This window comes from Vicugna pacos, unplaced genomic scaffold (assembly GCF_048564905.1).
Source record: "Vicugna pacos unplaced genomic scaffold, VicPac4 scaffold_19, whole genome shotgun sequence".
Lineage (NCBI taxonomy): Eukaryota > Metazoa > Chordata > Mammalia > Artiodactyla > Camelidae > Vicugna > Vicugna pacos.
The window spans coordinates 65722673-65749895 of record NW_027328740.1 but is presented as its reverse complement, the minus strand read 5'-3'; the positions used below and the strand labels follow the sequence as shown (position 1 = coordinate 65749895).

Here is a 27223-nt window from a genome sequence, read left to right as displayed (position 1 = left end):
TTTTAATGGAGGTACTGGGAATTGAACCCAGGACCTCTTGCATGCTAAGGACGTGCTCTACCACTGACCCGTACGCACCCCACCTTTTTTGTTTTTAGACATTAGCTCTACTGATCAGTCAGGGCTGAGAATCAACCTGTAGAGAGCAGAGAGCCTTGGGATAGAGATCAAGGAGAAGCTGCCCAGAGCCCTGCAGACCCCACCAGGGGCAGCCGGAGACGCAGGTGGCCTCGGACGGGCTGTGAGGAACGTGAACCCAATACTCCCCAATGGCGAAGACAAAAAACATGTTTCAAGCACCCACTTCCCAGCAGTGTTTGTTCTGACTTTACTAGTTTTCCAGTAATACTGAGTGAGAATAGAAATTATCTGGACACAGATATCAAATTCAAATGCTGGTACTGATCATTCTTAGCTGCGTGATTACTGATTAAAAGGTTACCCGTCTGCCACGTGTAAAATGGGGGACCTAGCACCGTGCTTGTGGGCTGCTGTGAGCGTAATGCAATGACACCTATAAAGGCCCTCCTGACTCTCAGACGTTATTGCTACTATTGTCCTCATTTGGGACACCAAGAAACAGAGGCACAGAAAGCTTCAAACATTTGCCAAAGATGAGGGTTTGGGTCAGGATTCAAGCCAAAGACTTCATGGATCCAGAACCCAGGATCTTCTTACGAGCAACACGTCACTGCCCAGGCTCCCTGCTGCAAAACCCGCCTCCCTTTGGTTCAGTTCCATGGCTCCTGCGCTGCACAGATGTCCTCACTGCCTGCCTGCCGGCCCGGTGTCTGACCCCGGCACTCCTCCCTACGTCCCACACAGCGCTTCTTTGGGCACACCATCCCCCACGAGGCCATTGCTGTGACTACTCGGATGTTTACACGGAAACGCAGGTGGCAGCCCAGCTTTTTGCTATAGCTGCTGCTGTCAGTGGAGGCAAAGAACTCACAGTTGGTGGGGGAGGCCACTTCTGGTCTCTTCCTTGGCTGGAGAGCTGGATGGAATGCAGTTTTCCTCTGCAACTTTGACATCCAGCATGAGAGATATGTAAGGCTTTCTGGCCTCTTAACATAGAAATTATACCCCCGCAATTGTACTTAACATTGTTACCTCCTGGCCCCACCAGGGAGCAGAGGCCATGGCCCTTTGTTCACCAAGTTTTGTTTCCTTGCACGACAGCTACAATGGGGTGAGTTAACACCGGACCAGAAAATCTACAAAGCCCTCGTGTACTATTTCCTGATACTTGCAGGTCACCCAAATACACCAGATCCTCCAAGTAAACAACTAGTAAGAGGAACTGAGCTGGCTCGTCTGTCAGAACCCTGATGGCAGGACTGATTTGGCCTCTCCTGCTCTCGGGATGATCCGTTCTCCTTCTGTGTGCCCTTCCCCGAGGGAAAGAGACTGTTCTTTGTTTATGGGCTAGGGAGTATTTGTGGCTCTCTGACCGGAATCTTCAAAATAGAGCTCTTGGTGAGAATGGAAGCATGGCACCCACATCTCATGAGCTCAGCTACCCAACAGCCTCATCAAGCCAAGACTGTGGCCAAAACCAGGGGTCCATGCTGTTGAGCGTTGGGTATGGAGAGCAATGCCTCCACCTCTGAGAAGCTGCCGCACCACTTGCTCCCTTGTCCCCATCCAGGGGGAGGTGACGCATCCATGGGATGAAAGCCTTGAGGGCACTAGGTGACTGTGGACCAAGCTGTGACTGGCCGGTCCTGTCCCCCATGTGACCCATGTTAGCCTCACATGCAGAAAATCCCCAAAGAGACGCCTGCTTGAGTGAATGGGTCACCTATAAGCCAACTGTCCTCGGGATGCCTAAGAAGCAACACAATATACACAGTGAGCCACCCACTCACTGAAGTCCCCAAGGCTCACAGCTCCCTAATGTGACACCAGGTACCCCCAGCAAACAAACAGAAGACCCTTACTTTACAACTGACTTGAGAATTCTACTGCCAACACTGCCTTCCACTTTCCACTTATGAAGTTCTTTCCACTCTGTCCCCTGCTCTGCAATTGTGCAGTCAGACCAAAGCTCCTCCATGAGACAGGAGGGAAGGGGGCAGGGCCCAGCCATTAAAAGGATGGCAGAGCCATTAACACCGAGACGGTGGAAAAGTCAACTCCCAGTAGATCTTGAGCTTCAATACACACTCACTGAAATACAGCAGGATGCTAAATGGCACTCGCACAGGTGCCAGGACAGGTTCAAGGCTGACCATGAAAGGTCAAAGGGTGAGGGGTGGCCCAACTTCTGGGAATCCCAACACCTTCCCCAAAGCGGTTGGAATATTCCTCCCACTTATTAGCATATGAAGATACCGAGTGCATAAAAATTAACAACCCCCCACCTCGTGGCTGCTCTCTCTGCTGAGGGAGACAGCCCACACTCTATCTGTGGAGTGTGTATCTACTTTTACTTTAAACTGGAGCAACCTAACCCCACACCTCATGGCTTTTCTCTTGTCTTCTGAAACTGCCCACTCTGTGGAGTATATATCTCTCTGAATAAATCTACTTTTACTGAACTCTGGCTCTCTCTTGATTTCGTTCCTGGGCAAACCAAGGACCAACACTTTGCGAGGTACATCCCAGGGACCCAAGTAAGACCTGGGATACAGCCGTCCTCTCCCCAACATTTTCCTGTATCATACATTCCTTCCCAAAAGATCTCACCTTGTGCACTCCAAAATAGACAACACTCATGTGTCCTGACCTGGATCTGCTTCTGCATGTATCATTTTTTATGTCCACTAGAATGTCACCTTCATGAGGACAGGGATTTGGTTCTGTTCACAATGGAAGCACCAGCACATAACAGGTGCTGGAGAAGTGTTAGCTGAATGAATGAGCTGTGGGAAGTCCTGGGATTTCCACCTGGAACTCCTAGCCAGTTGGGCCCCAGCTGACTCCAGTTGCTCCCTGCTACTCATGACTGACCTCTTGCCACCATTCTCTGCTCTGCCATCACCTGAGCCGGGATGAGCTGAGATGATCACACACCCCGGAGAGCATGGCGGATGGTTCATGAGGTTGCAACACACTCGCCCTCTGACTGCCAGGGGTTACTTAGGATGGACAAACTGAAGGCAGCACCATGTGCACCGCCCTACCCCACAACTCACTTGAAGCACCAGGACTGCACACAGGGGAAACGCTGGCCCTTTCCAACCTAAGGAGAGGGACTATGGGTGAGAAGAGGGTCTCTGTCAACTAACAGTCTCTTTACAAGCCCAGTCTTAGAAAAGCTCTTTAAAAACACTTCTGGTATCTTCCTTGTGTTTCTGTAATCCCGCTAAATTTTGTCATTTTAATCTATGCATCAGAAATACAGATGTTCTTGAAATCTCTATTGATTTTCAATGAAGACAATCCTCAATTTCCTTCTCTGCTAAGAAAACGACTGCACTTTATATAAAAAAAAAGGAGCTTCCTTTCATGAGTTTCTATCTTCAAACAGTTAATTTCACAGAATCAGTGAAGCAGAACATGAAAATCACACTGTGCTTTATCGCCTACAGGTGGGCAGGAATGAAATGAATGAGAACTGATCTCATGAGATGGGAAGGCTGGGGCTCTTATTCTTGCTACAGATGGAAGGGTCCATACCTGTGTGGGTGAGGAAGGACCAAGGACGAGAAACCAACATTTTCGTACCCATTTCTCTTTTTCAGAGTCCCAGACAAAACAGTGTGATTGTATCAACAAAAACAAGAACATCTGCCCCCTTCTCAAAGCACGCTACAACTTCACTACTACGCACGGCACTCTGTCACGGACCTAAAGGCTGACGACAGCCAAGAAATTTGCAGGGATCTTATTCTGTGCTCATCCCTTTTTGTCTTTGGAACCTCAGGAAGTTTGCCTCCTCCCCCTGAGTGTCATTTTCCTCATCCTTCAAATGGGAGTGTAACAGTCATTCATTTGCTCAGTGTCTATTCCACAACAGGAGACGGCTTATGAAAACAACAACAACAAAAAGCAGAACAGCAATTCTGATCTGTGCTGTCTTCCTCCTCCTCCCTGAAGATGAACTTAGAGGGTAAAATGGCATCTTTCACTAAACCCCGAACTTAAGGAGCAGTTCTGATAAGGAAGTCACAGAACTGCCTTGTAACCGAGAAATGACCCGGTGAAAAAGAATGAGTTGCCAGCAAATCCTCAAAACACGTAAGGGTGCAAACCCTGGGAGCTACAGGCATGGGTGGGAGTTCCTTAGTTCCCCATTTCACAACGCCGAGAATTTTGCAGGGTCCATGAAAGACACAGCCCAGTACAACCACGCCATGTTTTGGAGTACACCGAGGCCACATCGCTGCTGACCTGCACTTCTGTGTGTCCCAGAGCAAGAGCCCTGGGCGGGGGTGACTGTGTTTGAGGCTGGACAAGAACTTCCTGTTCTGTCTCTTCTGCTCTCTCTCTTCCTGCAATAAAACAACTGGTAGGACTCTGGTGGGGAGCACTGCACCCACATTCTCTGGCAAACCACACACCAGGCAGCTCTAGATGATCTGAGATAGGACCCTTCAATGAACATATACACCAAAGTCAGGCAGAAGGCTGCCTGTGAGCTTGGGAATCCAAACCAGCTTGTCCTGTTAATCAGCATATTACACATCTAAAGAACGTGTGTGCCAGATGAAGACGAAGCCTTAGACAGCGTTGGTGGTCATGTCCAGCAGTGTCTAAGGACAAGTCATGCTCTGGTAGATGGGAGCATTTTGGTTGCTTTAAGTTTGCTACTGAAGGGCTGGGACATTTCATTGGGCCTTGAAACTCCAGACCTCTTTACTCACAAAGGCAGACAAGTTAGGTGAGCCAGCTCAGCCTTTATTCCAACTTCCTAACCAAAAGGCTATGAGGTTGAAAATATATTTCTCAAACTCTTCTGCAGCAAGGGTTCCAGATGTGGCTTCAAAAATGCCCATCAGAGACTGAGATATGCAAATATTAACTACTATATATAAAAATAGCTAAAAAAACTAAATTTTTTCTGTATAGCACAGGGAACTATATTTAATATCTTGTAATAACCTTTAATGAAAAAGAATATGAAAAGGAATTCATACATATAAATGTGTATATGAATGACTGGAACATTGTGCTGTGCATCAGAAATTGACACATTGTAACTGACTATACTTCAATTAAAAAAATACATCTAAATATGATGCCCATCAGCAGCATCTGAGTGTCACTGAAAGCAGAAAGCCAGATGAATGGAGGCAGAGGTGGTTGGAGGAGCTACGTTATTTTGCTGGGGTGGATGCAGCCGACATGTCAGATATCTAGAAGGAATGCTCACAATAGCCACTAACTGATCTGCAAGTGAGTTAGGGTAACAGCTTCCTGAAATCCTCCCCACCCCACCTGATGAGCCAGATGTCTGGCGTTTTTCTGGAAATCACTAGGCGCAGCCTGGAACTCAAAGGTAAAAATTAAAAACTGCAGTCGGGCAGCGAAGAGCCTGGCAGGATGCGTTGGACAAAAGTAGGGCAGAATCAACAAGGAATGGGGAGGGGACAGAACGTGTACTGAGGACCGTGACTTCAGTGGCGGATTGTCTGTGTTGAGGACTCTGAGTCAGTATGAGTAGGTGGATTGGTGTGGACTAAAATGGTGGCCATTGTTCAGATAAGTTTATGTGATTTGGACTATATTTATTAGAGGAGGGTTTCTCCCCTTCAACATTGATCATTTCTAGGGAGCAGAAAAATACTCTGCCACACAACATCTAAGTGCAAAAGAGATGCTACGGGATGATGGTGGTATGAAAAATTTCAGTTCTGCAGTTCCAAGATTTCCTTAAAGAGGTTAACAGCAGTTGGTACTTAAAATAAAATAAGGTACTTATAATAAAGAGATCATCATATGTATATATCCTTAAAGATACACATATGGTGCTATAAGTGGGCCTGAAATGTGTTCTGCATTCTAAAATCCGATGAAATAAAATCAGTAGCTCAATATGCCTGTCAGCTCAATAAACATGATGTAGCTAATGATCACAGAAAGCAAGATCAGTTAGGAAATTTGAAATTTGTCTTTTCCAGTGTCAAAGTTAATATTTTTTACTTTACTTAAAATGCATTTTTTTAATTAGGGCTGTCAGCATCCTTTGGTATACGGGGTTCAGTAGATATGTTCAGATATTCTAGACAGTGAATCAGAGCAAAGACTGAGGTTTAGACAGTAGTTAAATGCCTCACCCGTGTGATCATCATCCACATATTGCTATACTAAAAATCCTTAAAAGTGAGATCTTCATTAAAGCAACGAAAAGAGAGGGAAAAAAATAGCCACAGACTAGTGGAAGTTTTGTAACGTGTAAAAATGACAAAGGGCTATTCATGAGCATATTTTTAAAGACCCCTACACTTTAATAAGAAAAACAACAAACTGACAACAGGTTGCACACTGCTCCCTGTAGGAGAATCCATGCAGATGGACTCTTATGTGAATGGGGCTGGAGCTGTAGAATTAGTTAGTCTTGCAAGAAACTCAGTTAAAAACAAATGCAAATGGGATACACTTCTAGAATATCTGAGTAAACATCTTGGAAAACTTACTCCTCTGTGAAGCAATGACAATGGCAAAATTTGTCAAAATTAACCTCTGTAGAACTCTGGAAATTTAACCAAGGCTTCCAGCAATAAGGGGAGTCTTTATTTGAGAAAAAAAAAAACAGCAAAATCTTCATAAAGATAGTGAGTTATGTTGCATTGTAACTTGATCTACCCCATCCCTGTATCCTCACCTAAATGGTGGCCTTTAAAAGCAGTAGCCTCACAATCAAGGTAGGGGCAGAAGTGATTTAAAGTTACCCAAAAATTCCGCCCCCAGAGAGTTGTCACTATGTGACCTATCACAAACTCATGCTGTACAAACAGCCTGTCCCCAGAGTGTGTGTGGAAAACAATCAGCAGTGAGTATTTAACTTTACAACTGCCTGAGGCAGTGGGACCAGTAGAGGCTAACTAGATGCTGACAAGGAAATTTAGAAGGCAAAATTGAGTAATGAGACGTTCTGGGGGTGAAGGTATGGTTAAAAAGGTCCAAAAAACTTCTGAGAATTGTAGAAGGCAATATACTTGTGTGGCACATGGCAAGGAAAGATCTGAGAAAAGCCTAAGCCTTCAACTCTGGCTGAACTTGAGGTTCTGCATAAGCAAGAACTAAAGGCTACGGAAGAGCTGCAGACTGCATGCCGGTGCTGAGGGCATCCCTCAGCATGCAGACACACAGCCACCTGGCAACAGCTCAAACGATTGGCTCCAGGCATTGAAAGAAATCACTGTCCAATCATTATTACAGTGATGACAACTAGGTTTTCTGCACACACACTGATCTCATGGTCATGCATGATAAAGAATACAGACTTTACAGAATTTGTTCAGGAAAGTAACTAAATAAATAGCAGCAGCAGCAATGACAATGAAAGCAATGATAAATCCTGGAGATGGGGAAAATCAGGCTTTCAGATCTGCCACATTGTAATATTTTAAATGTCCAGTTTTCAACAGAAAATTAAAAGATGTACAAAGAAACAGAAAAGTTTGGCCATAACAGATGGGGAAAAAGTAGTCAATAGAAACTCCCTGAGGTAGCCCAGACACTGGACTTACTAGACAAAGACATAAATAAGCAATTACACATATGTTCAAAATACTAACAGAAACCATGCCTAAAGGATTAAATTATGTGCACATCTCATTGTATAAATAAAATTTATAATAAAAACCAACTAGAAATTCAAGAGATACAAATATAATGACTAAAATAAAAACTTCAATAAGAGGTTTCTCTGTAGATATGAACTTGTTGAAGAAAAAGTCAGTTAAATTAAAACTACTGAGATTATACTGTCTGTAGAACAGAAAGAAAAAGGAATGAAAAAAAAATGAACACTGTGTCAGAGATAGGTGGGACACCATCAACAATACCAATACACACATAATGGGAGCGCCAGAAGGAGGGAAAAAAAAAAGGGGGCAGAAAGAACATATAAAGAAATAATGGCTGAAAACTTCCCAAATTTGATGAACACATTAATTTGTACATCCCAGCAGCTCAACAAACTCTATGTGGTATAAACGTAGAGACATCAAAAAAAGGCATATCAGATTCAGTGTGTCAAAACACAAGAATAAAGTATCTTGACAGCCAAAAGAGAAAAGTGGCTCAACATATAGAAAGGCTCCTCAGTAAGACAGTTGATTTCTCATCAAAAACCATGGAGACTGAAGGCAGTGGATGGTATCGTCAAAGAGATAAAAGGAAAAGACTGTCACCAAGTATTTTATAGCCAGCAAAATGAGTCTTTAAAAAAAATTAAAGGAGAAATTAAGACACTCCTACAAAAACAAATTCTGAAAGAATACATTGCTAGCAGGCCTGCCCTACAAGAAATACTAAGGACAGTCCAGCAGGTGTAAATGAAAGGACACTCACCTGAAAAATAAAGAGCACTACTACATGAGTTAAAAAATAAAACAGTATAAATCGAGTAGTACATGTAAATATTTTGTTCTATTTGATGTAAAGGACAACTGCATAAAACAATACTTATGAAACTGTGTAGATGCACTTATAAATGCATAAAGGTGCAATTTGTATGACAGTGACAGCATGAGGAGGGGGAGGGAAAAGACTGATACCAAAGCAAAGTTTTTGTGTACTGTTGAAAGTAAGTTGGTATTCATGTGAACTAGATTATTTTAAAACAAGTTGTTAATTATAATCTCCAGGGCAATGGAAGAGAAGGAGGAGGAGGAATAGGAGGAGGAGGAGAAGAAAAAGATAAAATAAACAAATTAAAATGGCACACTTGAAAATGCTTACTTTGTACAAAAATGTGTAGTAATAGAGGAATGGGAAAAAAAGACATATAGAAAGTAGACAGCAGATGTAACTTCAACCTGATAAGAAATTACATTAATGTAAATGAATTAAACATTCTAATCAAAATACTAAAGACAGAAATAAATGGAATAGACAATAGATAAACAACAGAGAATAATCAACAAAAGGAATAGTTGGTTCTTTGAAAAGATCAATAAAATTGACAAATTTTATCTAGTACTGAAAAAAAAAAGGGAGAAGATTCAAATTACTAAAATGAGAAATGAAAGGAAGGATGTCACTACTGCCCTTACAAAAATAACAAGGAATATAAGGGAAGGGAATACTATAAATAATTATATAGCCAATAAATGAGATAATCTAGATGAAATGGATAAATTCCTAGAAGGACATAAATGACTGAAGGAGAAATAGAAAACTCAAATAATCCTACAGTAAGTAGTGACTGAAATAGAAATCCAAAACATTCACACAAAGAAATGCTAGGCCCGTATGGCTTTGCTGGTGAATTCCATCAACTACTTAATGAAAAAACAAAAACATAAACAAACAAAAAATGCTTCACAAATTCGTCTGAAAATAAAGAGGTGGGCACACTTCCCAATTCATTCAATGAGACTAGTATCACACTAATACGAAAACCAGACAAAGGCACCACAAGAAAACTAAAGACTATCTTTTATGAATATAAATGCAAAAATCCTCAACAGAATACAAGCAAATCCAAAACAGTAACATGTAAAATAGACCACCATTAAGTGGGATGTATCCAGGTATGTAAAGGCAGTACAACATACAAAAATCAATTCATGTAATACACCATATTAATAGAATAATGGATAAAAACTACGAATAGAAGAGAACTTCCTCAACTTGACAGAGAACATCTATGAAAAACCTGAAGCAAAGTTCATACATAATGCAGAAGCACTGAATTATTCCCTCCCAAAATCAACATTGTACTAGAGGTTCTAGTCAAAGCAATCAGACAAAGAAAATAAAGCCTCTAGATTAGAAAGAAAGAAATAAAACTATTTCGATTCCAGATGACATGGTATTATATATTGAAATCACAAGGAATCCACAAAGGAAAAATAGAGAGAATAGAGAAAAATCCTCTTAGAATTAATAACCCAGTCTGACCAAAATTGTAAGACACAAATCAATATATAAAAAGTAATTATATTTCTATTCAACAGCAGTGAATAATCTAAAAATAAAATGAAGGAAACATTTTCATTTACAATAGCATCAAAAAGAATAAAATAATTAGTAATATTAAGAAAAATATGTGGAATACTGAGAAAAATATCTGAAACTTGTATATTGAAAACTAAAATACTACTGATAGAAGTTAAAAATGACCTAAAATAAATGGAAAGCTCTTCTGTGTTCATGGATCAGAAGCCTTATTATTGTTAGGATGGCCATTGTCCTCAAAATGACCTATATATTCAATGCTGCTCTGGCTTTTTGGCAGAAATGAACAAGCTGATCCTAAAACTAATATGGAAATGCAAGATACCCAAAATAGTCAAAACAATCTTGAAAAAGAACAAAGTTTTGAAGTTTCCAAATTCAAAACTCACTAACAAAACTGTGATCCATACAGTGTGGTACTTGCTGAAAGGACAGAAAAATAGGTTGAGAGAAAAGAATTAAGAGACCATAAACAAAGTCTTACACGCAGCCATTTAATTTTTGACAAAGGTGCCATGACAATCCAAAGGGGGAAAAAATAATCTTTACAAAAATGATGCTGGGACACTTGTACTTACACCTGGAAAGAAAGAAAACTGAACTTTTATCTTAACACCATTTATGAAAATTAACTCAAAATAAATCACAGACTTGAAAGTATAAAACATTTAGAAAATGAACCATGAGAAAATCTTCAGGACTTTGGATTACAAATACTTGTAATATATGACACGTAAAGCACAAACAACAAAAGAAAAAAAATCAAGTAAACTGGACTTCAGTAAAATTAAAAACTTCTTTGCTTCAAAGTTCTTCATCAAGAAAGTAAGAAGACAATCCACAGGATGGATGAAAATATTTCCAAAATTTTCCCTGATAAGGGACTTTTATCCAGAATAGATAAAGAAGGCTTAAAACATGACAATAAAAAGACAAATATAATTAAAATGGGCAAAGAATTTGAGTAGATGTTTCTCAAAAGAAGACATACGAATGGGAACTAAGCACATAAAAAGATGTTCAACATCAGTAGGCATTAGGGAAACAGAAATCAAAATCACAATGACATACCACTTCATACCAACTAGGATGACAAATATATATGATATATGATATATAAATATGAATCTATAAACCCATTAATAAAAAGTGTAGATGAGGATGTGGAGAAACTGGACTCCTCATACATTACTTCTGGAAATATACAATGCTTCAGTCACTTTAAAAGCTATATTAGCAATTCCTCAAAATGTTAAAAGTAGAATACATCCCAGCAATTCCATTTTTTGATATATCCTGAAGAGAAGTGAAAATATGTGTTCACACAAAAACTTGTCCATGAGCATTTACAGCAGAATTATTCATCATCAACTGATGGATGGATAAGCAATGTGGTGTATTTATAACTATGGCATATTATTTGAATACAAAAAGGAATTTGGGTATTGATATATGCTACGCAATGGATGAGCCTTGACAACGTCACACTAAATGAAAAACGATAATCAAAAAAGGCAGCATACTGTATGGTTCTACTTATATGAAATACCTAGAACAGGCAAACCCAAAGAGGCAGAAAGTAGAGTGGTGGCTGCTGAGGGCTAAGGGAAAGGAAGGTTAGGGACTGACTTACTAAAGGGTACTGGTTCCTTTTGGGGGTGATGGCTACACAAACCTGAAATGTACATAAAACCCTAATGCACACTTTCAAAGGCTGCATTTTATGGTATGTGAATTATATCTCCATAAACCTGTTATTCTTGAAGCTGAGCCCACCTATGGAGCAATTGACACAGCACTGACTGTGGCATCCAGACGGGGAATGACCCACCCACCCACCGCAAAGGAGAGCAGCACCTGACCCAGTGTTGGAGGGACGCAATCTTCTTGCCAATGGACACTGTGAGCAGCACAGACGAGGGGGCCAAGAGAGCAAGCTGAGTTCATGAAACAGGGCGAAGACACAAAGACCTCTCAATAAAACCATTAAGAGCATTCAGTCTCTAGGAGAACACATCTTTGTTTTTTAAATCTTTTTATACCTGTTTTATTTTCTATTAGCTTTTTAATCTTTGCTTTTTAAACAGTTCTATATGTTTACAATTCTCATTTCATTTTTAATTCTCTTGGATTTGATCTGTTATTGATTATTCACAGGTTTTAAATATTGTGTATTGATTTTTTTCTTCTTTTTATTAAGGTTTTAAAAAGACATCTCAACTCGATTCCTATTCTTCTTCAACTTGCTCTTCTATTATTGATTATACAATGTTTTCAAACCTTCTTTTCCTCCATTCTTTTAAAATTCTCTTTCTCTCTCTCGTTTTTAAGTTTTATTCCAGCATAGACCTTAGATAGATAAAGAAATAAACCCCTTTAAGGGCCACAAAAGATAAGTGATACTCCTTAAGCCACAGTGCCAGAGAGATATGAGCAGTTGAAGAAGCAGAGGAACTATTCCCAATTAAAAGAGCAAGAGAAATCCCCTGAAACTACGATCAATGAAATAGACATTGATGGCCTACTAGATCAAGATTTCTAAAAAGAAGTGATCAATTACTGAAGGAACTAAAAGAGATAGTGTTTAGAGACATAAAATATGTCAAAAACAAAATAGTAGCTATAAAGAAGAGACAAGTAGAATTGGTAAATTCATTGGCTGAAATGAGATCTGACCTAAAGGCTGTACAAAGCAGGCTAGATAATGCAGAGGAACGAATAAGTGACCTAGAAGACAGGACAACAGAAAGCACACAATCAGAACAGTTGAGAGAAAGAAATAAAAAACAATGAAAACAATATAAGGAACCTATGAGATAATATAAAGCATGCCAATCTATGCATCATAAGAGTTCCAGAAGGGGAAGAAAGAACAAAGGGGATGGAAAAGGTATTTAAATAAATCATGACTGAAAAATTCCCAAACATAAAGAAAGAATCAGACACCCAAGTACAGGAGGCCCAGAGGTTCCCAAACAGGAATAGCCTAAAGAGACTCACACCAAGACATATCAAAATCAAGATTGCCAGACTGAAGGATAAAGAAATGATCCTAAAGGCAGCAAGAGAAAAACAAAGAGTGAGTTACAAGATAAGTCTCTCAGCTGATTTCTCTACAGAAACACTACAGGACAGAAGGGAGTGGAAAGATATATTCAAAGTCCTGAATGAAAAAACAGATGCAGCCTAGGATACTTTCTGCAGCAAGGCTATCCTTTAGAATAGAAGGAGAGGTAATGAATTTCACAGAGAAGAAAAGCTAAAGACTTTAGCAACACTAAACCCATGCTAAAAGAAATATTGTAAGGTATACTCTAAATAAAAAAGTAGCAGGATGATACAGAAATGAGAGCTCATAACTGGAAAGGTGATAACTACCATGAATTACAAATAGAATAAACATGAAATTGTAAAAGAAGACATCTAAATCATTGAGTGGGAGAGGGAAGCAAGAAAATATAGAGTATTTTTTCTTTCTTCTTTTTTCTTAAATTTTTTATTCTCGGTAGGATGGGTTTGAGATTACATTACTATCTGTTTAATGCACACAGTTACAGTAATTGGTTAACAGACTTACAAAAAAGTGTAATCACAAGCCAAAAACTTACAAGTGAGTCACAAAAACTAAATAGAATCCAAGATAACACAAAGGAAAATTACCATACCACAAAAGGAAGAAGAAAGGAACAAAGAAGAAATACGAAATCAACTGCAAATATAAGTTCAAAATAGTAATAAACACTCATTTATCATTAATTACTCTTAATGATAATGGACTAAATGCTCCAGTGAAAAGACAGAGTGGCAGACTGGATAATAAAGCAAGAAACTTCAATAAACTGCATACAAAGAGACACACTTTGGGGAGAAGGACACATATAGATTGAGAGTGAATGGACGGAAAAAGATATTCCATGCAAATGGAAACTCCAAAAAAGCAAGTGTAGCGGTTCTCATTTCAGGCAAAATAGACTTTAAAACAAGGGCCATAAAGAAAGATAAATAATGGCATTTTATAATGATTAAAGGAGCAATACAAGATGAGGATATTACAATCATTAATATATATGCATCCAACATGAACACCTAAGTACATAAAACAACTACTAACAGAGATAAACGGGGAAATTGATGGGAATACAATCATTGTCAGAAGTTTTAACACCACATTAACATCACTAGACAGATCTTCCACACAAAAAATAAATAAGGCAACAGAGAAATTAAATGATACAATAGAAAAATTAGACTTAGTGGATATTTTCAGAGCATTACAACCACCCAAAATAGGATATACATTCTTTTCAAGTGTGCGTGGAACATTTTCTAGGATTCATCATGTACTTGGTCACAAAAGAAGCCTCAACAATTTTAAGAAGATAGAAATTATCTCAAGCATCCTTACTGACCACAATGCCATTGAAACTAGAAATCAACTTCAGAGAAACAAAGCATAAAAAAAAGGAAAGCATAGAGATTAAACAACATGCTATTAAAAAAAAATGGGCCAATGATGAAATCAAAGTTGAAATTAAGGAATACCTTGAGACATATGAAAATGAAAACAACCACAAAAAACTCATGGGACAAAGCAAAAGCAGTGCTAAGAGGAAAGTTTAGGGCTATACAGGCCTTCCTCAAAAAAGAAGAACAATATCAAATAAACAATCTAACCCACCAGTTATAGGAACTAGAAACAGAAGAGCAAAAACACCCAAAAGTCAGCAGAAGTAAGGAAATAATTAAGATCTGGGATGAAATAAATAAAATAGAGATTCAAAGAAATAGAGAAAATAATCAATCAAACCAAAAGCAATTTTTTGAAAGAGTAAATAAAATCGAGAACCTCTGGCCAAACTCACAAAGAAGAAAAAAGTGAGAGCACAAATTTGCAAAATAACAAAGGAAAATGGAGAAATTACAACAAATAACATAGAAATATAGAATATCATATGAGGATATCATGAAAAACAACATAAAAAAAGGGATAACCTAGAGGAGATGGACAAGTTTCTGGAAACATAAAGTCCACTAAGACTGAATCAAGAAGAAACTGACCACTTGAACAAACCGATCACTAGGAATGAAATCGAATTAACAATAAAAAAAAAAATCCCTACAAATAAAAGTCCAGAACTGGACAGCTTCACCAGGGAATTCTACCACACATACAAGAAGTACTCATACCAGTCCTTCTCAAACTCTTCCAGAAGATTGAAAAGAAGGAATATTCCCAAACTCATTCTATGAAGCCACAATCACCCTGACACCAAAACCAGGCAAAGACACCACCAAAAAAGAATTACAGACCAATATCACTGATGAACACAGATGCAAAAACGTCCTTTCCAAAATACTAGCACATAGAATCCTACAGCACATAAAAAAGATTATACAACATGCTCAAATGGGGTTCATCTCAGGGACACAAAGGTGGTTCAACATATGCAAATCAATCAATGTAATACTTCATATCAACAAGAGAAAGGACTAAAACCACATGATCATTTCAATAGATGCATAAAAGCTTTTGATAAAATTCAACACCCATTTATGATAAAAATTCTCACCAAGGTGGGTATTGAGGGAACATAACTCAACATCATGAAAGCTATATATGACAAACCTACAGCCAGCATAGCACTAAACGGTGAAAACCTCAAAAGCTTCTCACTAAATTCTGGGACAAGACAAGGATGCCACTATCACTACTCCTATTCAACATAGTCTTGGAAGTCCTGACCATAGCAATCAGGCAAGTAAGAGAAGTAAAAGGGGTCTAAATTGGAAAAGAAGAGGTAAAAGTGTCACTACATGCAGATGACACCACACTATATATAGAAAACCCTAAAAGGTCCACACCAAAACTACTAGAGCTGATTGAAGAATTTAGCAAGGTAGCAGGTTACAAGATTAATGTTCAAAAATCAGTTGCATTTCTTTACACTAATGATGAATCAACAGAAAAAGGAAGTAAAGAAATAAAACACTTTAAAATAGCACCCAAAGTAATAAAATTTCTAGGAATAAATCTAACCACAGAGGTGAGAGAATTATACACAGAAAACTATAAACCATTGGTGAAGGTAATTGAAGACTTTAAAAAATGGAAAGGTATCCCATGCTCTTGGATTGCAAGAATCAATATTGTTAAAATGGTCACACTGCCCAAGGCAATCTACAGATTTAATGCAATCCCTGTAAAATTACCCCAGACATATTTCATAGAACTAGAACAAATCACAATAAAATTTATATGGAACCATCAAAGACATAGAAATTCCAGGGTATTACTGAAGAAAAAAAAGAAAGAGCCTGGAGGAATAACTCTCCCAGACTTCAGACAATACTATAGAGTTACAGTCATCAAGACAGCATGGCATTGGTACAAAAACAGACATATAGACCAATGGAACAAAATAGAGATCCCAGAAATGAACCCACAAACTTTTGGTCAACTAATCTTCGACAAAGGAGGCAAGAATATACAATGGAATAAAGACAGTCTCTTCAGCAAGATAAACATAAAACAAGATACAATAAACCTCCTAGAAGAAAATACAGGCAAAATATCTGACATTCATCTCAGAAATGTTCCCTTAGGGCAGTCTACCCAAGCAATAGAAATAAAAGCAAGAATAAACAAATGGGACCTAAAGAAACTTACAAGCTTCTGCACAGCAAAGGACACCATAAGTAAAAAAAAAGACAACCTACAGAATGGGAGAACATTTTTGCAAATGAAACTGACAAAGGCTTGATCTCCAGAATATATAAGCAGCTCAAATGACTTAATAAGAAACAACCAAATAACCTAAACCAAAAATGGGCAGAAGACCTAAACAAGTAATTCTCCAAGGAAGACATACAAATGATCAATGGGCACATGAAAAAATGCTCAATTTCACTAATTATCAGAGAAATGCAAATCAAAACTACAATGAGGTATCATCTCAAACCAGTCATAATGGTCACCATTCAAAAATCCACAAATGACAAATGCTAGAGAGGCTGTGGAGAAAGGGGAACCTCCTACACTTCTGGTGGGAATGCAGTGTGGTGCAGCCACTGTGGAAAACAGTATTGAGTTCCCTCAAATGTCTAGGAATAGACTTGCCATATGACCCAGGAATCCTGCTCCTGGGCATGTATCCTGAAGGAACCCTACTTCAGGATGACACCTGCATCCCAATGTTCATAGCAGCACTATTTACAGTAGCCAAGACATGGATACAGCCTAAATGTCCATCAGCGGATGACTGGCTAAAGAAATGGTATATTTATACAATGGAATACTACTCAGCCATAAAACTGACAATATAGGGCCATTTGCAGCAAAATTGATGCTCCTGGAGAATGTTATTCTAAGTTAAGTAAGCACGGTAACAAGGAATAAAGACAAGTTACCCACAGGTACAGTTATTTTAATTAAAATATCCACACAGAAAGCAAGTCACCCCCATGACTGCTGCCAGGAGGAGCATCTGAGTGTAACAGCCCAGCCAAGCAAAGTAGATTCCGACCTTCTCTCCGTAGAATTTCCTGCAGAAAGACAGAAGGAAGTTTCAGAAGACACGCATAATCACTCTGTAGCTTCATCCTCATGTTAATTTATTTTTTCTTTTTGGGGGGGCATAATTAGGTTTATTTATTTGTTTTTAAATGGAGGCATTGGGGATTGTACCCAGGACATCATGCATGCTAGGCATGCACTCTACCACTGAGCTATACCCTCCCTCCATCATATTAATTTCTGATTCTAAATCAAGGGGGCTTTATGTTTAAACCTCTGACTCAATTCACTCTTAAAACATATGCGTTTTCATAGCAGCCCCCAAATTCTACTGTGAAATTAGAAGTATTTTACGTATCATAGAAATACAGATCACTACCTCACCTGCTGAAGAGAGATAAATGAGAACAGAGCAAAGGAGGGGACGAGGCCGACTCCAGAGCAGATGCAGGGGATCATCACCACTCACTGGACAGTCTGGCACATTCAACAAATCCCCCCAAAAATCATTCTTAACAGGATTGACACAAGTGGACATCAACAAGTGGCTCAGTCATCTGCTGCTGCCTTATCTCGGGAACTTCCCTGGAGCAAATGCATCGTAAACCGCAGATAATAAGGAAATGGCTGATAATGATAACAACTGGGAGTGCAATGTCTGTCTGACAAAATATTTATAAAACTCATTGTGGGACTGGGAGAGGGCAGGAGGGATGTGACTGAGGAAGGCACTGCCCTGTATTCTTTGTATCTAGCACGTATGTTGTTCTTAGGTTTTAGAATCTCCTCAGTGTTTCTCAGTTAATCTGGAGTAGATGGAACAGGCCAGGGAGGCAAGATTAGAAGAAAGGAGGCAGGGCATGAAGCGGTGCCAGGCTGATCCTAAAAGGGAGACAGACACAGACAGGCAGACACAGAGAGTTTATGGATGAGGCGGAACAATGAGACCGCGGCTCAGGTGTGTCTTGCTGTTGCTGATAATTCCCTCAATTGGCTCACTGCTGACTCGGCAGTGCTGGGTAAAACCTGTGGATTTCCTCAACTCTGAGTTCTCTCTGAGGCTTCCGGCTCAGTCTGGAGCTGAGATGAGTTCCGTGTGCTTAGCCTAGGGGGGACTCAGATCTGAGAATAGCCTGGAATCCTGGAAAACTTCACGCAGGAACCCCTTGGGCTGGACCAGCGCTCACAGGGCTGCTGTGAGACCAGCTCCATCGTCAGAGACATGGGCGTGGACCATTCCATGGGGAAAACGGCTGAGCCCGATGCCAAATCAGATAGGAGCGACAAAGTGTGTTCATTCTCATGTGACTGGGATTTGTGGCCTGGCTTCACGTGTGGCAGGCTCAGGATGGTGTCTGGCAGAGAAAACCCTGGCAATGGGTTTGAGATGTCTTGGACTCTTTCTTGTTAAGCTTTTGTAATACATTCTTATCAACTATCCATCCTGAAAATGCCAAATTCAAAACTGAAAGAATGTTAGAAGTTGCCTGCTCCAAATGGCCAATGGTAAGCACACCCTGCTACAGTTAGAGAGCTGGTCAGGCAGCCTCTGCCTGGATATTTACAATGACGGGGAGTTCATTACTTCCAAAGGTTACATGTTGGAAAGAAGGTCAGACAGAATTTTTGAACCTTAAACAGATGTCAGCCTCCTAGTCCTTGCTGAAAGGCAAGGAATAATGAGGATCCCTTCAAATGTAGTTTTGTCTGATTGTTATCACTCTCTGTCAAAAACACCCCAATTCTTAACATAAATTTTTCAAAATTCAGCTTTGATTTCTTTTTATCAAAGTAATGCCATACATTCAATAAAGAGTCAAACAGTTCTCGAACACCGATTTTAAAAAGGAGCAGTTCCCAACAACCGCCCCATTTCCTGGCCAGAAACAACCACGTTCAGCTCCTACTGCTGACTCTTGGAATACTTACTTCCTTTCTCTGACTAATATCCTTGTAACACAGCCTACTGACTTTTTCAGCTTTATGTATCACCTATTTAACATTCTATTTTGGAAAATGAGGATTAAGCTCTCTTTCAAACCCCATCTCATCTACACACCCAAACCTTCATTCTTCCAAACTTTTTATACAATTACATTATAATTTTGATCAGCTCAGTATCCTTGCTTTACATTATTATTAGTCTGTACAGACTATTCAAAGCTGTAACAATTTTTGCTAGTCTTACCTTTTCTTCCCTACTTCATTTTCCTGGAGTTAATAATTGTCTTGGTGGTTCATAGCTTAGATTTCTGTGCACTTAACAATTCAACCTCAGACCTTCCCTTAACGAACAACTTTCACAATACTTTCCAATACACTGTATACAAATTTCATCTCCTTGAATAAATCTCTTCAGATCTCCTTCCACATGGATTAACGACATGCTAGTCTTGTCACAGAGCTCAAGGGGCCACTAGTGGGAAGTAACAAGGGAATACATGGACCAGGAGCAGGGAAAAGATCAACATAATTGCCTTAGCAATTCATACTTAAAATAGTGGGAAAATTGTTTTCCTTACAAACACAAACACACACACAAACCCCAAAAGCCCATAAAGAGTGATTAAAGAGCGGTCAAACCCATTGCCCTGCCTTCAAATTCTGTATAACATAAAACAAAAATAACAGAAGGAAAATATCATATAAATATGAATCTCAAGGGGGATGGGGTACATTCAGTGGCAGAGTGTGTGCTCAGCATGCATAAGGTCCTAGATTCAATCTTCAGTACCTCCATTAGAAAAAAAAATTAAAAAGAAAAAAAATTATCAATTTTAAATATTTACATATTAACAAATATCCTCCTTTAAAACTGTGTTCTAAAGGATAACCCGGGTTAAGGAGAAAGTGCCTCTTCATGACTGTGATCCTGCTGATAATTGAGGGAGGAAATTAGAGTATGACCACATGAAATAAAATTCCTTATGAAATAATGATCACGGGTTACAATCATTATTGGCTGCTGTCGTCACAAAAAAGAGAGTCAAATGAAAATTATGTACCTTATGACAGGAGTACAAAACTTCACATAACAATTATTTTTGCACAAAGTTGAACCTCAATCAGATCAAGCTTTTAGGGGAGGATCAAATCACTTAGCTAAAGCCAATACATACGAAGGAGAAACAAGTCTAACACCATAGGGGAGAATGAAATCAGCCAAACAGGAAATAGAGAAACCCCTCAACAATTTCAAGGAAAATGAGAAACAGGAAAATTATAGATTAGAACGCACTTGAGAGATATGCTAGCTGCAATGTCTGAATCTTGTCTGGATCTTGATTTCAACCCCGAAACTACTTTAAAGTGTATTTTTGTGACAAGCATGGAATTATTTTGTAACCCTAAAAAAAAGGAATATTACAATTTTATTTGAAAGAGACCTTGTCATTTCACTAATGAAAGGTTAAGCTATGTAGGATTGTCTTCAGAATGACCCCGTAGTGGGGGAAGGGAGGAGATGGAGATGAAAGATGCAACAACAGTGACTCTGAGTTTATAATTCTGGAGCTGGGTGACTGATACAGGCAGGCTGGCTGTACTGTTCTCTCTATTTCTGTACATGTTTGAATCTTTCCATAAAATGTGAAACAACAAATAGACTTCAGTGTTTTAAAACCCTCACTTTGAAGGTTAAGAGGTTTGCCCAAGTAGGTGGGCACCTGCATGGGGCACTGAGATAAGAAAGAACAGACACCTGGCTCCAGACCGACCTGGGGCTACCTTGACCCTCCTCTTCTCCTAACCATCCACAGCCAGCCCATAACTGCATCCCGTCAGCCCCACTCCCCAAATGCATTCCTCATTGGCTCCCACCATCTCTCAACTGGCCCAATCCAAGAGCCTCCTACCTGGCCTCCCTGCTTCCTGGGTCCCTGCCATACATTCTCCACATTATCTTTGCAAAATGTGAGTGAGAGAAAATTACTTAAGTGCTTAAGCTATCATGACTGCTTCTCACTGCGCTTAGAGTCTACACTCCTTTCCGTGCTCCTGATGCCCTTCTAAACCACGCATCTCAGCACTCTCACCAGCGCTGGCTCCAGTATCTCCTCAAACCTGCTGAGCACATTTGTGCCTTGGGGCCAATGGACAAGCTGCCTCTATTCCATGGGTGACTTTTCCCAGATCCTCAAAGTCCAGCCTCCTTATCGCCATCTCAGCTCACATGTAACCTACTCAAATATAGCTTTCTTGACTCAATTCTCCCCAAGTCTCCCATCTCAACACTGTGTTATTTCTTCATTTCAATCTGACATTGTTTCCTTACTCGCCCGATTATATTTTTTTCTCGGTTGTCCTTGTCCTACATCCCCCCAGCAGCCTTGCCCAAACAGCATAAGCTCCCGGGGAGCAGCCAGCACTGGTGCTCTGAGAAGACACATGCTGAGAGCGACATTACAATCACGTGGTGTAGTGAAACGGTGTTGAACAGCAGATATAGCAAAGCAGTGAGAATTTCTCTCTTATTTTATAATTTAAATGAAATATAACATTTACTACTGTTTAATAAAGAATTTGGTAGGTCTTTGTTCCCAGTTCCTAGACAGCAACCACTAAAGCCTCGAAATTTCCCGAGATAGGATTGTCTTTGTTATTCATAGTGGAAACTTGGATGGCTTGTGTTCATGAGATGACTCAGGATGGGGACTGGCCAGCCAGAGACACCAACCATGTGATTAGAGGAGTGGGGCTTTGAGCTTTGTGACAAGTGAGTGGCCACCAGGAGAGGAAGGGGCTCAAAGTTTAGGGCTAAGGAAAGGTTTGACTTACAGTTAGGGTTTGGGTTAACCATGTGGGTAGTGACCCAATAAATCATGGCTTTGTAATAAAGCCTGCAGTAAAAACTTGGGACAATGAAGCTCAGAGCTCCTGTGAGCTTCCTGGTTGGTAACACTCTTGGAGGACTGTCACCCTCAGATGCCATGAGGACAACCCTGAGCCCTTCCCACTGGAGTGCTCTCCACAACAGCTCACCTGATGAGATCTAAGGGGTGCTGCTTGTCTGTGCTTCGAGGAGGATCCCATTCCCTGTACAGAAGGCCCTGATCTCTGGGGCAGCTGAGGTCCTCTGACGGAGGCTGACGTGGCACTGGGAATCAGAAGCAAACAGGTGAGCATCACTGTCACAACGTGTTCACATGTTCTGTTGATAAAATTTGGTGCTAACACTTCGTGTTCATTTGTAAATATGGGGCCCTCACTTGCCAAGAGGGATGGAGGTACCATATAATTTTTCATAATTCTCACCCAGGATTAATACTAACCCCTTGAGGGTCATTTGCATATATGGGTGGAAAGGAACGCTTGGATGTTACAGTCCTGGGACCACCGTGGGTACCTGGTGAGAGCCTTGCAGTTGCTTAATGTCCTACAACCGGGCCAGTCTTCCACAGCAAAAACCTAGGCCACCCAAGTGCCCAAACTGCTGCAGTGGAGGGACACCTGACGGTCCAGCCCCCTCTTTGGACACCCAGAGGAACCTGGATTCTGGCAGGTTAGGGGCAGCGTCAATTCTACAACCCAGGCTTTTTTGTCCCCACAATTCAGTAGTTATTCGGTGACAGCACATGGAATATAAACAACAAAGTAACTTGACATGATGTTATATATTTAGCTTACTCAAGAAACAAAATTTAAATCCAGTCATTCTCCTTCCCACCTGACCTACTTTCCTTTCTCCTATACTAGAACCAGATTATTACCCACCCAGCCTTAACATGGGTCCTGACTCCACTTACCTCCCTCCCAAACACCACATGAGATGATTCCTCAGCCTGGATGTGGGACCAGCAATTACAAGAAGCTTTAGTGGAAAAGATCTGGTTATGCACAGATGCCAACTAAACACTGTAGAATCCTGGTGTCCCACATTAGTAATCATGACAGCTGTTTGCAAGTGTCCCCAAAGTTCATTTAAGACTCTCACTGCTAATTTTGCTGGGACATAAATATGAAACATGTGGACTACTGGGCTGGACTGCTAAGCTGGGTCTCTAATCCAGGAAGCTCATTGTCTGCTCCCTGCACCCAGCTCCCTGTTCTGTTCATGCATGTGCATCAAGAAGCTGTTTAGTGTACATTTTAATATCTTAAACAGTGCATTTCAATATTGTCTTCATCCACAAATACGTGTACCACACAGTAGTAATGATCAATCTTAGTATTTGCTTTCTTTGGTCTTAGAGAGTCAGATAAACGGATAGCAAAGATAACAAAGTCATAGAGCGCTATAATATAGTATTTCCTTTATTTCAATGACAGGATTTACTTAAAGAGCTTAGATATAACATCCTTGCATTTATGGCATCATTAAGCGTCTGAAGCTGTTACATTATAAAAACTTCATTTCTAGCGAGATGTTATCAGTTAGAGAAGCGCTCCTGAATTTGAGGGGTTGTGTCATCTCAGACAGAGTCCCTAAAAAATGTCAGCACCCTGCAGTATTGCCATCATGACAAGAACCCAGACAGATGAAATTTGGAAAGCCCTGTGGCTTTCTAGTGCACAGACATAAAATGTTATTTCAGAGGGAAAAGCCTGAATTACAGAAAGTGATAAATGAAATGGTCTAACATGCATTTCCCTTTCAAAGAACTAATACGTCTTTTGTCGATAATAACATCTGTCAGTAATTATGAAAAGAGCTGACAGATGCATAGTACTTAATATAAGCCAGGACTGTTGTATCACTGACACAGATTCATTAATCCCCATAGCATCTCTACGAAGTGGGTACTACAATTATCCCCATTTTATTGGTGAAGAACTTGATAGACACAGAGGGTAAATGACATTTACAAGGTCGACAGCGAGAAACCAACACAGGTGTTCCAGCTTGAGTCTATGCTCTTGGCCACTTCTCTTTTTTTTTTTTTGGTGGTGGGGAGTTAATAAGGAAATTCTGGTGGGGGGTTTGGAGGTAATTAGGATTATATGTCTATTTTAGAGGACGTGATGGGGGCTGAACCCAGGACCGTATACTTGCTAAGCATGCGCCCCATCACTTGAGCTGTATCCTCCCCTCTAGAGTCTATGCTCTTAGCTGCTAATCCTCACTGTCCCACATGGTTACTCTGGGGGAACTACAGTTTATTCATTCACTCGTTAAACTCAGCCTTCCCCATGCCTGGGATTCAGTAGTGAACAAGACAACATGCTTCCTGCCTTAAATGAGCTTGTCGCCTCCTGATATATTATCTTTATTTTACCCAGGAAGAAACAAGGTCTAGAAGATTAGCCTTTACCTGTTAACACCGGAGGATACATGAGGTGCTTTATTTCAATTCTGCCATTTGACTTACACCTTTGGGAGGGAAAGCTGCCTTGCAAATCCTGGAACTCACAAACCTGTTAATCCTGAATTTTTTTAACATTGTCCCTTACTTGATACTTGATCTGAGAAAGGATGAAGTAAACCTAAAAATGTTCTTAGAGAGCTTGTGGTTTATACAAGGTAACTAACCAGCCACTGTTTACTATCCTAACAGGAATCTGTAGGCATATTTCTTTTCTTTCTCTTTTTTTCCTTTTTATGGGCAGCTTTTAAAAACCAAATCAAACCAACCAAACCAAGTCACTGATAATTCAACAGCAGGTTCTAAATCACCCCTAAGACAGCAGCTAAACTCGGTTTAGACTTACAATGCGGTTTCTGGTGGTTGGATTGAAGAATGTATCTCTATCCTGAATATAAAAGTCATTCACGGAGCTCTTCTCAAATAGGGCAATGAAAAACTCTTGCTTCGGCTTGATGATACTTTGATCCACTTGGAGGACTTTCATAAAACAGCTGAAGTTACCAAAGGCTGAGGACCGGGTTTTCAGATCATTGGGCTTCAGAGGCAATATTATGTGCAGTATCTCAGCGTATGTACACAGCACCTCCCACAGGGTGTGTACTTTTGCAAATACAAGCTTGTCATTGAAAACCTATATTGGGAGAAAGAAAACACAAGCCAGGAAACTATTTTCACATTTTTAGTACACAGATTTTTCTTACGTTGCTGGTAGTTAAAGCACTTGTGTAAACACACACACATATGGCACTGGTATAATTGAAGATATAATAAAAATAGATTTGCAAACCATCATACATTTTTGCCTTAAAGATAATTTCTTTGTTGAAATTACTGAAAAGTTATTTAAAATCCTTACATTTCCTTCATAAAATAACCAATGTTTTAGATGAAGAAAAGCAAACTTGTTAATTTTTAGTCCAAATTAGTAACTAAAAATAGAAACACCAAAATATTCTTTGCAGTGGTATTGTAATGACAATTTTTTAAATTTGTGAAACCTAGGACTATTTACTTATCTGTTCAATATATTGTTAAACAGCCATTAAAAGGGATTTAAAAGATTTATATTTATTGATATGGAATATATAATAAAAGGAGAAAGCAAAAAAATGTGAAACAATAATTTTCCTTTTTGGAAGGGAAAAATATTTTCATTTGAACAAAAACAAGTTTAAAAGGATTTTATGATTCTTCATGTATAATTAAGGTACAGATGATTTTTAATTCCACTGTTCTTTCATTTTCAATTTTGGAGGGTAACTTTTAATAATAAAAATGTCTTTTAAAAGGTTCTTGCATAAATATATAAATAGATATATTTATGACTATATTCTCTGGCTATTAAAAAAGATCTCCTAACTGTGAATCTGAAACATACATTCCATAATGCAGATTCTGACTGACTCGCCTCCCAACCCACAGCGAAGGCACGGCTAGTGTGACATGTTTCAAATACCATTACAAGGAACATGCAGTCTCCCAGCCAGTGGCTGCAAGGGGACTGACACTGACTGGTTGCTCCCAGCTGCAGACCATCACAGATGAGGTTAGATCCACAGGCTCATGTTTTCTCTGTCAAAAGAAATCAGAAAATGTTAGGTTTTACTTTCACCAGGGAACAAGAAGTTGTTTTTTAATGCAAAAAAACAACAACAAACCAATTTGAACCTGATGAAAAGACATTTACTCAAAACAGCACAGTAGCAATGAAGGTGCTCTGGCAGACAGGGACTTGTTGGATTCCTGTGAGTGCTGGACTCCTCACATGGAATTCCCTTTCTAAGTCCAGAAGGCCTGTGGTTGTCCTCATGGGTTTGTGGCCATAAGTGGTGCACAAAAGTCTCTGCCTTTGCCACAATTTCAAAGCCTTTTTTAGCTTATGAAAGGTTTTGCCCTCAAATGGAGTTTTCTTGAGTCCAGTCACTGATGTCATTTACCAGAGTTACAGTCCAGATCTGATATTCTAGACTCTTAAAATCTTGCAGACATTCAAATGGTTCAGGTTTGGATGTGTATTCACCTCTGCAGGCCTGGACCAAATCCGATAAAGACACCCGGACATGTTCAGCAAAATACAAAGAAATTTTCCTCTCTGCAAGACTGAAATGTCTGTGAAGCTATAAAAACATCTGCACCTACAAAAATAGGGAACCAACTCATCAATAACATATCTATCCATAATGCATGGACATTCAAAATAAATACTGTATTTACTCCTATTAAATTCTATCTGGCTTTTGCCAAACTGTGTCCTAAACTGAAAGGAAAGTATGTAAATGTAGAGAATTTTTTACCTTTTAAAAGAAAAAGGAACCCTCCTACTCGGTTG

General features: G+C 39.7%; 1 long non-coding RNA gene across 1 annotated transcript; it reads right to left on the bottom strand.

Moving 5' to 3' along the window:
• Positions 1-17480: 17480 nt before the first annotated feature.
• Positions 17481-25510, bottom strand: LOC140693146 (uncharacterized). The gene is made up of 3 exons (XR_012068850.1): positions 25238-25510; positions 22571-22685; positions 17481-17619 (listed from the first exon to the last, which is right to left on the bottom strand). It is a non-coding gene; the product is annotated as an uncharacterized lncRNA (long non-coding RNA).
• Between the last annotated feature and the right edge of the window lie 1713 nt (positions 25511-27223).